General features: G+C 35.8%; 1 non-coding gene across 1 annotated transcript; it reads left to right on the top strand.

The window, feature by feature from the left end:
* The first annotated feature begins 231 nt into the window (after nt 1-231).
* On the top strand, nt 232-338 carry LOC128293551 (small nucleolar RNA R71). The gene has a single exon (XR_008283732.1). It is a non-coding gene; the product is annotated as a small nucleolar RNA R71 (small nucleolar RNA).
* The last annotated feature ends 11209 nt before the right edge of the window (nt 339-11547 follow it).

The raw sequence follows: 11547 nt of genomic DNA on the forward strand, positions 1-11547 counted from the left end.
ACCTAATTAGAGAGCATGGTGACCGAATCGATGTTATAAACACCGGTTGTTTTCGTTGGCTTTGTCCTCATGACTTGCCACTGATAGTTATTCAATGACATCTCCTCTATGAACTTATAAGCATCTTCAGGTGTTTTATTATTGATGGTTCCACTAGCAGCTGCGTCAACCATTTGTCGAGTCAAAGTGTTTAGGTCATTATGGAACATTTGAACCTAGAGCCAAAGCGGTAACCCCTGGTAAGGGCACCTTCTCAGTAAGTCTTTGTATCTCTCCCATGCATCGTAAAGAGTTTCTGAGTCCATCTGCACAAATGAAGAGATATCATTACGTAATTTAGCTGTTTTAGCCTGCGGAAAATATTTTAGTAAAAAATTTTCAGTCATTTGTTCCCAAGTAGTAATTGACCCTCGTGGTAACGAGTTCAACCACTGTTTAGCTTTGTTCCTCAATGAGAAAGAGAATAACCGAAGACGAATGGCATCATCAGAAACGCCATTAATTTTAAATGTATCACATAGTTCCAAAAAGTTTGCTAAGTGAGCGTTGGGATCTTCATCTTGCAAACCATCAAACTGAACAAACTATTGTATCATTTGAATTGTGTTAGGTTTCAGTTCAAAAGTATTTGCAACTACAGCAGGTCTAACTATGCTTGATTCAGTTCCTGTTAAAGAAGGTTTAGCATAATCATACATAGTGCGTGGAGCAGGATTTTGATTAGTCACAATTGTAGGAGGTAGCTGATTGTCTTGGTTTTCAGCCATCTTTTCGGTTGGGGGTTGAGTATCGTCTTCTTGCTCGTTCTCTGTGTATCTTAGGCTTCGCCTTATTTCTCTTTGGTTTCTGCGAACTGTGCGATCGATTTCTTTGTCAAAAAGTAGTGGTCTTGATGGGTTTCTTCTAGTCATAAACTATAAAAACCTTCCAGAAGAAAGAAAAAAGAAAAAAGTAAATTAGAATAAAATTAAAAATAAAGTTAGATTGCAAGAAACATAAATGGCTAAAGTAATAAAAATTGAGTGTTCCTAATATTTTAGTTCCCCGGCAACGGCGCCAAAAACTTGATTGTGTGATTTCGTGATAGGTTTTAAATATTTATAATTAATCGTTCTTGAAACTAACTATTATCACGATGTAGGCAAGTGTACCTATCGAATAGTAGTAAAGTTTTAGTAAGACCGGATTGTCGAACCCAAATGAACTAAAAGTACTAGTAATGACTATCTTTTTATTATCTAGCCTAGGAATAAAGAGGTTTTGTTTTAACTAACTAATTATCTAAACTAAGAACTCACAGAGAATAGAATTGGGGAATTGCTTTTGGGAAAATTGATTGAATTGAGACAATACCTAAGGAAAAATCCACCTAGACTGCACTTTGTTATTCTGGCTCCAAACCGGACGGTTTATTCATTTAACTTGTTCCGTAGAGATCCCTAAGTTATGTTATTATCCTTATTCAAGACTAATAATGTCTAATCCCTAAATTGAATAATTGAGACCTTTCTCTAATTAACACCCTAGGGTTGCATTAACTCGATCTATGGATCCCTTTATTAGGTTTCATCCTAATCCGGCAAAATCTTGTCACCCTATGTCTAAGCGCGCAAACAACTCCGCTTAATTATGACAAATGTACTCTTAAACAGGGTCTATTCCTCCTCTGAATAAGAGCTTATCTTGAATCAGTATCTGGGAATATCAAAACAAGAATTAAGAACACATAATTAAGAACAAGTCAAATATTTATCATACAATTCAGAAAATAATAACAAGATTCATCTTAGGTTTCATTTTCCTTAGGTATTTAGTGGTTTTAGTTCATAACTAGATAAGAAAACATCTCAGAATAATAAATAATACAAAACATAAAGAAAACCCAAAACTCCTTAAGTGGAAATTAATGAGAGATCTTCAGTCTTGATGATGAATCCGACTTCTGAGATGGATTAATCGGCTTCCTTGGAGTAATTCCTTTCTTCCTATTTTCTGTGTCCTCTTTCTTCCTCCTCTAGGGTGTATTTATAGGCTTTGGAATGCCTAAGAGCCCTCAAAATTACCCTTTTCTGAATTGGACTCAACTTGGGCTCGGTAGGGACACGCTCGTGTGATACGCCCGTGTGCGATTACTTCAGGCCGTTCTCGAGCCTGCCAAATTGACACGGCCGTGTGGTCTTCCCGTGTGAAGAGGTCCAGGCCATTTCATACTTTGGCCCATTTTCTCCGTTTTTCGCCCGTTTCTTGTTCCTTTCGCTCTCCTATGCTCTCCTAAGTATAAACATGAAATTAAAGCATTAGGAGCATCGAATTAACAAATTCTAATGGGAAATCATCCATAAAATGCGTTTAACATAGGGTAAAAATATGTATAAATTATGATTTATCAATAAGTATTTGACTTGTTCTTATTTATGTGTTCTTAATTCTTGTTTTGATATTCTAGGATACTGATTCAAGTTAAGATCTTATTCATAGGAGGAATAGACCCTGTTTAAGAGTAAATTTGTCATAATTAAGCGGAGTTGATTGCACGCCTAGAGATAGGGTGATAAGATTTTGCCGAATTAGGGTGAAACCTAATAAGGGAATCCATAGATCCAGTTAATGCAATTCTAAGGTGTTAATTAGAAAGAGATTTCAATTATTCAACCTAGGGTTAGACGTTATTAGTCTCGAGGGAGATAATAATATAACTTAGGGATTTCTACGGATCAAGTCAAATGAATAAATAGTCTGATTCAGAGTCAAATAACAAGTGAAGTCTAAGTGGATTTTTCCTTAGGTATTGTCCTAATCAATCGAGTTTCCCCAAAAGTATTTCCCCAAATTTTCTTTCTATGCATTCTTAGTTAATAATTAGTTTAGATAACCAAACCTCTTAATTTTTAGGCTAGATAATAAAAAGGAAGCAAATATTAGTACACATAGTTCCTTTGGGTACGACAATCCAGTCTTGCTGAACTATACTACTGTTCAATAGGTACACTTGCCTTAATCGTGATAATAAGTTAGTTTCAAGAGCGATCCTTTCATAAATCTTTAAAACATGTCACGAATATCATGCATCAAGTTTTTGGAGCCGTTGCCGGGGAACTAGGATATTAGGAACACTGGATTTTTATTACTTTAGCCATTTTACTTTTATTTCAATTTTAATTTTTATTTTCTTTTCTAATTCTTCATTCGTTTTCTTCTGACATGTTTTTCTAGTTTATGACCAGAAGAAACACGTCAAGACCATTATTGTTCGATAGTGAGATCGATCGCACAGTTCGCAGAAACTAAAGAGAAATAAGGCGAAGCTTACGATACACAAAGGAAGAGCAAGAGGACGATACTTCAACCACAACCGAGGAGATGGCTGAAAACCAAGAAAATTAGTTGCCTCCTGCAATTGCTGTTAATCAAAATCTTGCTCTGTGCACTATGTATGATTATTCTAAACCTTCTTTAATAGGAACTGAATCGAGCATAGTTTGAGGTGTTACTAAGCTTAGTTTAACATTTTTAGAACTTTGGATTATTGTTTCTGCATTCACAGCTTTTAAGCTACTTGCGTCACAGTCACAAGAAAAATCATATCTCGAGTTACGAAACTCGAAATCAAGATCCGTAAATTTTCCATGAATCTAGACTCATATACCTATCTACTAATTTTTTTATAGAATTTTTAGTTGGGCCAATTAGTACAGTTTATTAGTTAAATTTACCCCTATTTCAGGACTCGACTGGTCTGACCTCTGTTTACTTAGAACCACATTTCTCTCTGTAAAAAATTAATATGACTGTGAGATTTATTTATAATAAAACTAGACTCAATAAGGATTCTGAGGATATAAAATATACCACCTAATTATATCTTTATAATTTATGATGAATTTCTAAAGTTGGAACAGGGGATTCAGAAACTGCTATGACCCTATTTCACTGAAATTCAAATATCTTGTAACATATAATTCCTTTACCTGTTTCATTTGTTTCATGTGAAACTAGACATAATAAGATTCAATTTGATATGTATTCCATCATCAAGTTCAATTTCTATTATTTTTAGTAAATTTTAAACTCGCGTCGTTGTTGCAGTAAAGATTCGCTTATGGCAAATTTCATCCCTTTTATGAGTTTTTATGCACTAAGTATCTTAATAATTTTCCTTAACATCAAATATAATCTAAACTAACTATTTTCATAATTTATCATTATCAAGCATTTCCTCAACCATTCCACAACCATACCATAAGATCATTTACACAAAATAGGTATATTGCTATACATGCCATACTTAAATTTACAAGCCATTACCAAAAGTCTTCCTGATAGTGTGGTGAGCCTTCGACCTATCCCGACTCGAAATGGCTTGTCCAAAACTACAATGAGTAAGAAGGAGGAGTAAGCATAAATGCTTAGTAAGTTCATATGCAAATAATAAGTAACATAACAAACAGTTATACCAATCAACATTAGCATACATCACTAAAACACATATCACATCTCCGATCATTTTCATCATCTTATTACCTTATAGTGGTTGTATCAATACTCAACCCGAGGGTTAAATACATACCGTCCAAAATAACCATTTCACATCACTCACCAATACTTCTCTTTACATCTTGAATATTCCTCCATTGAGTAGAACTTTACCCGTTGAACACATCGAATATAATTCGGATACATGGATAACTTGCACATAAGTGCCATATATGCAATCAAGCAATCATGTAACCCGCGATAAGCGACTCGGACTCAACTCAACGAGCTCAGGCGTCAGATCCATAAGTGAACTCGGACTCAACTCAACGAGTTCGGATGCCTAGTTACATCTCTCGAACTTGGACTCAACTCAATGAGTTCGGACATTCGCATCCATAAGTGAACTCGGACTCAACTCAACGAGTTCGGATGCTCAACCATCCTAGTGACATGTCACTTGTATCCTAATCTATTCCTAAGGTTCAAACGGGCTTTTCCTCGAACACTTATCCTTGCCGCCTTCCGTAGAATGCCAAATCAATACTCGGTAACAATTATATTTAACAAGTAGTTCACATAATTTACATATTATTTGAAATTAACCACAAAGCATACATTTCATAATAAAATTCAGCATAACATATAATTAACATCAATAACTTAAAATAACCATTATGCTACATTATTTACACATGAACTTACCTTGGTACCAAAATACAAAGATTTTGCAATTTAGTCCACAATCTTTTATTTTCCTCGATTGAGGTCGATTCCACGTCTTTCTTGATCTAAAATAACACATTTAGCTTATTTAATACTCACATTATCAAATTAATCCTTAACTCAAATTTTGGCAAAATTACAATTTTACCCCTAAACTTTTGCATATTTACATTTTTGCCCTAGGCTCTGGATTAAACTTTATTCCTTATTCTTATGTTTTACAACATGCTGATCACTTTCTCTTCTATGGAAACATCAAATTCTCACTCTAACACGTACTTGTGACTATTAGGTATTTTTACCGACATTAAGCCTTTTACTCGTTTTTGCTTAAAATCGAGTAGTACAAGTTGTCTAACATAATTTAAAACTTCATATTCTATCATAAAACATCAAAATACACAAATTTCACCTATGGGTATTTTTCCAAATATAAACCCTAGGTTAAATTATTGCTAACATAAGCTTTATCGAGTTCTAGGGATCTCAAAACGTAAAAATCATTAAAAGCAGGCTTGGAATCACTTACTATGTAGCTTGGAAGCTTGAAACAAACCCTAGCTATGGATAACCCTTGAAATTTCGGCCTAATGAAGAAGATGGACAAAAATTGGCTTTTAATTTTGTTTTTAATTCATTTTAATAACTAAATGACCAAAATACCCTTACTACTAAACTTTCCAAAAATTCCTTCCATGTCCTAATTTTGTCCATGAACTTAAAATTGGTCAAATTGCTATTTAAGACCTCCTCATTAATATTCCAAAACAATTTCATACTAAAAACTTCTAGAATGCAAGTTTTGCAACTTATTCGATTTAGTCCCTACTTTCAATTTAAGCACTTTAGGCATAGAATTTCATCACGAAATTTTCACACAATCATGCAATCATATCAAAATCATCAAAATAATTATAAAATAATTATTTCTATCTCAGATTTGTGGTTACGAAACCACTATTCCGATTAGGCCCTAATTCGGGATATTATAACTCTCTCCCCCTTTAAGGATTTTCGTCCTCGAAAATCTTACCTGTAAATAGATGTGGATATTGATTTCTCATAGTTTCTTCGGATTCCCATGTAGCTTCTTCTACTCCATGCCTTTGCCACAACACCTTCACAAGTGCAACATTTTTATTCCTTAGTTGTTTGACCCCTCGAGCTAAAATCTTAATCGGTTCTTCTTCGTAGGTCATATCTGGTTGTAGTTCAATTTCTGTTGGTGAAACTACATGTGAAGAATCCGAACGATACCGACGTAACATAGATACGTGGAACACATCATGAATCTTCTCTAATTCAGGTGGTAATGCTAACCGATATGCTACCGGTCCAACTTTTTCAATTACTTCATACGCCCAATAAAACGCGGACTTAATTTGCCCTTCCGTCCAAATCTAAGGACTTTCTTCCACGGAGACACCTTTAAAAATACTTTATCACCAACTTGAAATTCAATGTCCTTTCGCTTTTAAATCAGATAAGATTTCGCTATCTCAAGCGACTTTCAAACAATCTCGAATTACCTTCACTTTTTCTTCAGTTTCTTTTATTAGATCAACTCCATAAATCTGATTTTCATTGAGTTCAGTCCAATACAAAGGCGTTCGACACTTACGACCATACAATGCTTCATAAGGTGCCATTTTTAAGCTCGTCTGATAACTATTGTTGTAAGCAAATTCTACCAATGGCAAATATCTTTCCCAACTTCCTTGAAATTCCAATACACAACATCTGAGCATGTCTTCAAGAATCTGAATTACTCTCTCTGATTGTCCATCAGTTTGTGGATGAAAAGCAATACTGAAATTCAACTTTGTACCTAACGAGTCTTGCAACTTTTGCCAAAACCGCGAGGTAAACCTTGGATCTCTATCTGAAATAATCGATAATGGTATTCCGTGTAATCTAACAATTTCTCTAATATACGTTCAGCCAACTTGTTAAGAGAATAATCCGACGTACCGGGATAAAATGAGCCGACTTAGTTAATCATCAACTATTACCCGGATGGCATCTTTCTTTCCCGAGTCAATGGCAATCTGAAACAAAATCCATAGTAATCCGATCCCATTTCCATTCGGGAACCATAATAGGGTGGAGTAATCCGAAGGTACTTGGTGTTCACTTTCACCGTTGACAAATTAAGCATTTGGACACAAACTCGATATATCTTTTTCATTCCATTCCACCAATACATTTTCTTCAAGTCATTATACATTTTCGTACTACCCAGATGAATCGAGAAATAACCACTATGTGCTTCTGTAGGATCTTTTGAATCAATTCCTCATTCTTCGATACACAAACCGATCTTTAAACATTAAGCACCCATCGAACCAATTCAAATCGATCCGTGTCGACTTCATAATATTTTCTTTTGGCTAGCAAATCTTGAACATTTTTCCGAGTTTCGAAATCTCTTGTAAAACATCGGTCTTGCTCTTAACTCGCTTGAATCGAACCGTCATCCGACATTTTCAATCGAGTGTTCATAACTCTCAAAGCAAACAACAACTTTCGCTCAAAGTATCAAGAACCACATTTGCTTTTCCGGATGATAATCAATAACAAGCTCGTAATCTTTCAACAACTCCAACCATCTTCGTTGTCTCAAATTCAAGTCTTTTTGTGACATCAAGTACTTAAGACTTTTGTGGTCGGTATATACCCGACATTTTTCACCATACAAATAATGTCGCCAAATTTTCAAAGCAAACACCACCGCAGCCAATTCCAAATCGTGAGTAGGATAATTCCTCTCATGAGGTTTTAAGCGCCTCAAGCATATGCCACCACTTTTCCTTCTTGCATGAGCACACACCCCAAACCATTTAGAGAAGCATCACTATACACCACAAATTCTTTACCCGATTCGGGCTGTACTAACACCGGTGCCTCTGTTAATAACTTTTCAATTCTTCAAAACTCGTTGACATTCTTCCGTCCATTCAAATTTAACATCCTTTCGAGTAGTCTAGTCATAGGAGCAGCAATTATAGAAAATCCACTTACAAACCGCCGATAATACCCAGCTAGCCCCAAGAAACTTCTAACTTCGATTCACGTTTTTGGTGGTTTCAATCAACAATGGCTGAAATTTTACTAGGATCAACCCGTATACCATCACCAAACAATATGACCCAAAAATCCAACTTCCCGAGCCAAAATTCACTTTTACTAAACTTAGCATACAAATGCTTATCTCTCAAAGTTTGCAAAACTATCCTCAAATGCTCAAGATGCTCTCGTCTCATCTTTTGAATAAATTAAAATATCATCTATAAACACCACAACAAATTTGTCCAAGTATGGCCGAAATATGCGATTCATTAAATCCATAAACACAGCAGGAGCATTTGTCAATTCGAATGGCATAACTAAAAATTCATAATGACCGTACCTTGTTCTAAAAGCAGCTTTAGGCACATCCGACTCCTTTACCCGCAGTTGGTAATACCAAGATCTCAAGTCAATCTTTGAAAACCATGTCGCTCCTTTTAGCTGATCAAACAAATCATCAATTCTTGGCAACGGATACTTGTTTTTGATTGTCACCTTGTTTAACTGCCGATAATCAACACACAACCTCATAGAACCATCCTTCTTTTTCACAAATAACACGGGAGCACCCCAAGGTGAAAAACTTGGTCTCACAAAACCTTTATCAGTCAACTCTTGCAACTGCGACTTTAATTCCTTCAACCTTGCTGGTGCCATTCTATACGGAGCAATCGAAATCGAGTGTTCCCAGATCAAATCAATACCAAATTCTACTTCCGATCGAGGCAAACCCGCAATTTTTCCGAAATACGTCCGCAAATTCACACACAACCGGCACTGATTCAACTTTCTTTTCAACTTCTTTTGTATTAATTACATACGCTAAATAAGCTTCATAACCCTTTCTCAGATATCTTTGAGCCGACATTGAAGAAATCACACTAGGCAATGCCTCTGATTTATCTGATTCAACCCGCAGAGTTTCACCATTTTCACACTTTAATTCTATAACCTTTTCTTTGCAATTTATTTTAGCATCATGCAATGTCAAGCAATCCATACCCAAAATAACATCAAACTCATTAAACGGCAAAAACATCAAGTCGGCTGAAAAGTAATGATCCCGAATCATTAAAGGACATTTCTTACATACTTTATCAACAGTCACACATTTGCCTAACGGATTCGACACTCTAATCATAAATTCTGTGTTCTCAATAGGTATATTCATACTAGACACCAATTTCATGCACACATATGAATGAGTAGAACCGGGATCAATCAAAGCAATAACATTAACATTATAGAGAGAAAATGTATCGGTAATCACATCAGGTGAGGAAGCATCTTCACGCGCTTTAATAGCATAAGTTCTAGCGGAGCCCTTCCTTCAGTCTAGCAAGGTGCATCCACAGCTACATTCTTACTACTTGTTTCACTTCCAGCTTTTCTCGGATACCTTCCCCTCGAGTCTGCACCACTACCTTTTACATTCTAAAATTTTTCTTTCTCAACTCTCTCTAGGCAGTCTCTAATAAAATGATCCGGAGAACCACATCGAAAACATTCATTTGCTCTGCACGGACCAAAATGATTTCTACCACACCGCTGGCACTCGGGTTTAACAAATCTCGAGTTCCCTACACAGGCTGCAGAAGTATTCTGAGATTTAGGACCCACATTTTGCTTCTTATAATTCCCATATGATTGTCCAACTGAAGCTTGGGAACGAGGATTCATATTCCTTGACTTTCTAGGTTGCTGTGAAAATGAACTACTCATCGGTCTTTTCTTCCAATTTCTAGTCTCAGCCTCTACCTTTTTCTTTTCTTTAAGTAGTTCTTCAGCCTTGCAAGCTCGATCAACCAGTACTACCATTTCTTTTAGTTCAAGGATCTCGACAAATACTTTAATGTCTTCGTTGAGCCCGTCTTCAAATCGTCGGCACATCTTAGCTTCTGTAGGAACATATTCCCTGGCATACTTACTCAATCGAACAAACTCTCTTTCATATTCTGAGACTGTCATATTATCTTGCTTCAGCTCAAGAAACTCTTTACATTTCTGATCAATAAACCTTTCACTAATATATTTCTTCCGAAACTCTTCTTGAAAGAATTCCCAGGTTACCCTCTCTTTCGGTACCACCGAAATCAAAGTATTCCACCAATTATAGGTTGAATCGCTCAACAAAGATGTAGCACATTTCAAACATTCTTCAGGTGTACAAGATAATTCATCAAATACCCGGATAGAATTTTCAAGCGAACTCGCTTTCTCGCATCATCATCAATATTTGCTCTAAATTCTTCAGCCCTTTTTACGAATTACATCAACGGGGTTCTGTGAAATTTTATCATATCCATACCTTGAGGCATCGGGGGTACAGGTTGAGGAATTGGGGAGGTGGGGAGGTCGTACATTTGGGTTCGTATGAACGAACTCGATGTACCATGCACTCATCATTTGGAGAAAGACTTCCAATCCCTTTCTCCTCCTCCCGACCAACATGAGGGGTAGGTTTTCATCGTGTTGCTCCTTCAAATTGAGTGGCATTACTCTCTACTTCATCGCCACAAATGGATCGGGATCCATTTACTATATAAAAAAAATTCATTTAAAAAGGTCAGAAGTCGTCACACTATCACAATTCATACATATGGCATGTATAGCAAAATCCGTACATACAACACGTAGTCCGAGAACCGACTAAACCTGCTCTAATACCACTAAATGTAACACCCCCTTGCCCGAGACCATCACCGTAGTCGAGTATGAGGTGTTACTAAGCTTAGTTTAACATTTTTAGAACTTTGGATTATTGTTTCTGCATTCACAGCTTTTAAGCTACTTGCGTCACAGTCACAAGAAAAATCATATCTTGAGTTAAGAAACTCGAAATCAAGATCCGTAAATTTTCCATGAATCTAGACTCATATACCTATCTACTAATTTGTTTATAGAATTTTTGGTTGGGCCAATTAGTACAGTTTATTAGTTAAAGTTACCCTTGTTTCAGGACTCGACTGGTCTGACCTCTGTTTACTACGAACCACATTTCTCTCTGTAAAAAATTCATATGACTATGAGATTTGTTTCTACTAAAACTAGACTCAATAAGGATTCTTAGGATATAAAATATACCACCTAATTATATCTTTATAATTTATGATGAATTTCTAAAGTTGGAACAGGGGATTTAGAAACTGCTATGACCCTGTTTCACTAAAATTAAAATATCTTGTAACATATAATTCCTTTACCTGTTTCATTTGTTTCATGTGAAACAAGACATAATAAGCTTAAATTTGATATGTAGTCCATCACCAAGTTCAATTT

Source organism: Gossypium arboreum, chromosome 5, assembly GCF_025698485.1.
Source record: "Gossypium arboreum isolate Shixiya-1 chromosome 5, ASM2569848v2, whole genome shotgun sequence".
NCBI lineage: Eukaryota > Viridiplantae > Streptophyta > Magnoliopsida > Malvales > Malvaceae > Gossypium > Gossypium arboreum.